We start from the raw sequence: 5,466 nt of genomic DNA, 5'->3' as shown, positions 1-5,466 counted from the left end.
TTCTAAAAATTCTGTTCCTCTAGAAGTCCACTCTCAGTACTAAAACCTGTTTTAATCAGGATTTTCCAGAGAAACAAAAGCAATTGGATTTAAGTAGAGATATTGGGAAGGGAATTTATTAGGAAAATTGGCTCCCTTCGATATGGAGACTCAGAAGTCCCACAGTAGGCTGTCTGCAACCCTGAGAACCAGGAAAACCAATGGCATGGCTCAACCCAATCTGAAGGTCTCAGAACCCAGGAAGTTTATAGTATAATTCTCAGTTTGAGGTCAAAGGCCCGAGAGTCCTCAGTGCCACTGAAAAGAGTCCAAAGGCCAGACAGAGAACCTGGAATTCTGACATCTAAGGACAGGAGAAGAAAGGCATCCCATCTCCAAACGAGAGATGGTAAGAATTTTCCCTTCCTCCACCTTTTTATTCCATCAGTTTTCTATCAGAATAGATGCTGCCCACTCACACTGTTCAGTCCACCAACTCACACTCTGTCTCCTCCACACACCCTCACAGACACACTTGAGGCTGCCTAATCGTTCTAATCAAATCCCAAACCACTTGGATTTCCCTTTCAGCAGAAGACAGGTGGGCTCAATGCTTACTGAAGCACTAAGAATAAATAATGCTTTACCAGCTATCTAAGTGTCTCTTAACCCAGTGAGGTTAACACCCAAACTCAACAATCACATCCCTTTCCTCAAATAATCACTATTGCATGCATATTGGGGAGGCCCAAGGAAATGATGATGGAAAGGCTGGGCATACTTGTTAATTTGTACTAGTTATGTTGTTGCTCAGATTTTTAAAGAAAACATAAATTACACAACCTTGAATTGCTAATTCTAAAAATCTATCTCGTTTCATCTGAGACATAGTAGCCAGCAAGATAAAGTAACTTCCTCAAAAACACAGCTAGAAATTTGGGTTTGGCAGAATATATTTCAAGAACTAGATGATTTTCAAGTTATTTGGGATAAGAGTCAAGATTAAAGAAATACATGTCTAATATTTAAAGCAAATATTTTGTTTTGTCTGGTAGAATTCAGATGTTGACTATCTATGGTATCTTATATGAGTAAACATGGAACACTGATTGCCAAGATAAACCAGAGATAAATAAACACAATTATGGGAAATTTCTTCTGACATACACACATTATCAAATTTGAATTTCTGCTTTGTAGCTTGAAGCCATATATATATATATAATAACCTTTGAAAGATGTATTAATTCTCTAGAAGAGAGTAATTTTTTCCAGGAACTGAGAAACAGTACTGTATGCTTATTATGGACGAAACATCTGTTAATCATGACTTTTTTTCTTAATTCAGGAATCTTTAAATAAACAAAAAAATAACAATATCCAATAAAAGAAACATTAAGACATCAATAGGTAAATATATAAAGAACCTGAATAGAAAATACACTAAAAAAGGAAATACGGCTAGAGAAATAGGAAAAAAATGAAAGTTTAAAAGTTATTGTTGGACTTACTCATCAAGAAAACTACATTTAGTTTAGTATAATACAGATGGGCCAATGATAACTGTGAAAAGATAGCCCTAGGACAAATGTTCCCGTCACTGAAAATAACAGTGTAGGTCTCTCTCATGTTTTTTTTCAGAGGTCTCTTTATCCCTGTCTTGTGAGACCTGAAATTGAAATAAGAGGCAGGGTAGGAGGATAAAGAAATATAAAAATGTTTCCATATTTCCTGAAATCCACTGATACCGTTTGGATGTTTTCCCCTCCAAATCTCATGTTGAAAGGTGATCCCCAATGTTGGAGGTGGGGTCTGGTGGGAGGTGTTTGGGTCATGGGGTTGGATTCCCCCACGAATGGCTTGGTGCCAGTGCCACGGCACTGGGTGAGTTCTTGCTCTGGCAGTTCACACAGAGCTGGTTGTTTAAAAGAGCCTCGCACCTCCCCCTTTTTCTCATGCTCCCGCTTTAATGGTGTGATGCTCTTGCTTCCCCTTCACTTTCCACTGAGTGGAAGCTTCCAGAGGCCTTGCCAGAAACAGACACCGCCGTTATACTTTCCAGTATAGCCTGCAGAACCATGAGCCAGTTTAGCTCCTATTCTTTATAAATTACCCGGCCTCAGGGATTCCTTTACAGCAATGCAAAAACAGACTATTCCTCCCTGATGGCCACTCAGGCACTGGCTCAGGAAAATGCCTCTCTCCTGTTCGGGCTCAGATTCCTTTCTTCTTTTATTCACTGGCTCTCTCTCTCAGCATGGTTTCTTATTGCACTGACCTGGGGCTAGAATTGAGCTGTTTCTCCGTTTCCATGTCTGTAACAACTTGGTGGTCTGATTTTAAGCACATCTACCTTACTCATCTGCTGCATTTCTCTAGCCCTAGTTATCTCTATTTCAAATTTGCCCTTGCACAGACCCCTGTGAATGTTGAGATGGAAGATTCTCCTGCAGTGTTTGTTCTCCAGTGCATACTCTTCCCAGAGCAGGCTCCAAGTTCTTCAGAAACATGTTTTCTGTACGTATAGCCAGTTGCTCCTCAGGGAGGAAGTAGAATCCTGGACTGTTTCAGCTAGTCTGGAACTTGGAGAAAGACAGTAGCTTCAAAAACCCTGCAAAGTTCTTCGCAGACCTTCAGAAGTCATGGATTATCTGATTGTGGCATGCACTCTGACAGTCTTTACCCACCCAAGCACCTGGTGTTTTGTTTCCAGATTTTGATGTTTAACTATTTCATGCTCACTTCTTTGCGAGCTACATGCACAGGAATATGGTAACTCAAAACTGGCCCTCCCAATCTTCCTAACTCTGCTTTCTCTCCATCAATACTTATCTTTGGGGACCCATCCATTCCCAGTCTTAGCCCCCAACTCAGTCATCACTTTTACCCAGTTTGCAATGATATCCCAACAGAATCCCAGACCTCTGTGTAACACAAATGCACCATCTCAAGTTAGCATATGACCTCCAGTGAAAACATCTCAGAGAAAGAATATTTTAAGAAAACATACTTTTTCTAATCATAAATAATTACATTTTAGTTATGACATATCTATTATTGATTTATATAGTATGGTTATGCTTAGAATCAGGTGTTACTTTCTTAGAATGTCCCTCTTTCTTTGAAAGTTAAAAAATAAAAATGACTAAATACCCTTAGTATGTAACGCTTTAAAGGCAGGTAATATTGGAGAAAGTAACAAAGCTAGAGTTCTTGCTTACTTCAATGCCGCTATGTTAAAATTCTCTTGTACTTCTGTACAAACAATATTTAGGTCATCAAGCAACTATAAAGAATAAAAAATTGTTCTATCAAGGGCTTGTAATATTAAAGAGGGAAATCCATCAAGGTTGAAAAATCAGATTTTCCTTTATTTGTTTTCTGAGAATTAAAAAACATTAAATTTATTAATTTACTCATTAACTACAGGAATCCTAAGATTCCTTCTAGCAAACAATTTTTAATTATTTTATCAATCTAAATCTATTTAAGTCTAAAGCTATGTGAGTTCTAGATTGTGTTCATTTCAATAAGGGAAACAGCAAGAGAAAAAGAAAATGAAAAAGAGAAAAGCAATAGAAGGCAAAGAGAAGCATGTAGATGAAACAGAAAGATGGATGAAGGAAAAATTCTCCATTCACTCAGTCAGCAAATATGCATTAAGGGTTTCATCTGTGCCTAGCACAGAGCTAAAAAATTGAAAGAGGGAAAAGAGGGATGGAATCAAAATGGGAGAAGTCTCTGAATTAGAGGGTGTCCGGGGTTAACTGCTATTCACTAAAGCTGAGGTGTGTGCGGTGTTATCACCTGGAAGACGAAGTCACCTCCATTCGACACTTTATTGAACTAAAAATCTGCAGATCACAGTTCTCCACAGCACATCATTAAACCTTCACAGACTCTTAATGAGATGGAATGATCCCAGTGATATAATCACACTGGAGACTGCAGAAGCACTTTACAGGCCCACACTCATATAGGGGATATTTGCCAAGAATCAGATGAACCAGGGCAGAGGGCCAAATTTGGCCTGAGTTGGAGGTTTGCCAAATCCAAAGTAATCCAAGATGTTGGTCCAACAAATATTCTGCAGTATGCAGTCATGTCCTGAGTTCACAGTTGCATGTACTGAAAAAAATGAATATAATCAGGGGCTACTTTTTTATGATATGCCAACCTCTTTATATTCTTAAAAGATACATTAAATGAAAAGTGCTCAATTACAGATGAAATATATAATTGGTGCCTGCTATAAATTTCAGAAAGACTCAATTTATTAAAATTAGTGAACAAAGAGTTTTTAAATTGCAAACCTAGTTCAATCTATTGCTAGTTAAAGACATACTCTGAAGATATATCAGCTTCTGTCAGTTCTTATTTCAACAAATGAGGTTTTCTGCTTTATTCAATGACCAGGACTTTCTGGATTATTGACACAGTTTTTCTCTCTTACTTCCTTAAAAACCAGATCAGTTTTCTTTCCTGCCTCCCTACTGACCTCTCCAGTTTTCTGATAGCAGTGGTTTCAGAAATATGCCTGAGAAAATGCAAAGCAAAGAAGGATGAAATATATCCTGCTTTAGAATATTGGAGAAAGAGCTTTATAAAGCTGTAATATTCTTATTTAGCTATTGTGTTTGGTAAACTTCTTATTATTTATCATTTAGACATTTAAGCTAAAGTGAGATAAAAATTTAATATAGATTTCTTCATATTTTCTTAAATTCTATTTGCATTTTGTGAAATTATTTTATTGAACTGTAAAATCCTTCTTTATATAAACTATTTTGAAGGCTTTAGTGTATCATGAAATATGAGTTTTCTAATGTCTTAGGCCCAAGTGGTTTTCAGAGAAAGACATTTTGGGTTTATATTGAAAATCAATGGACAACTAAGACTAAATGGAAAGAAATTATACAGATACTATGGATGGGAATGGAACTATTTCAGTATTTTGGTACACATTAAGCATTTGGAGTTTTGCAAATTTACAAGAAAAAAATAACCCCATCAAAAAGTGGGAGAACGACATGAACAGACACTTCTCAGAAAAGACATTTTGCGGCCAATAAATAAATGAAAAAAAGCTCATCATCACTGGTCATTAGAGAAATGCAAATCAAAACCACAATGAGATACCATCTCACGCCAGTTAGAATGGCAATCATTAAAAAATCAGGAGGGAACAGATGCTGAAGAGGATGTGGAGAAATAGGAACGTTTTTACACTGTTGGTGGGAGTGTAAATTAGTTCAACCATTGTGGAAGACAGTGTGGTGATTCCTAAAGGATCTAGAAATAGAAATATCATTTGACCCAGCAATCCCATCACTGAGTATATATTCAAAGGATTATAAGTCATTATATTATAAAGACGCATGCACATGTATGTTTATTGTGGCACTGTTCACAATAGCAAAGACTTGGAACCAACCCAAATGCCAACCAATGATAGACTGGATAAAAAAAAAATGTGGCACATATACA

This window comes from Saimiri boliviensis, chromosome 16 (assembly GCF_048565385.1).
Source record: "Saimiri boliviensis isolate mSaiBol1 chromosome 16, mSaiBol1.pri, whole genome shotgun sequence".
Taxonomy (NCBI): domain Eukaryota; kingdom Metazoa; phylum Chordata; class Mammalia; order Primates; family Cebidae; genus Saimiri; species Saimiri boliviensis.
Note: the sequence above shows the minus strand (reverse complement) of the source record.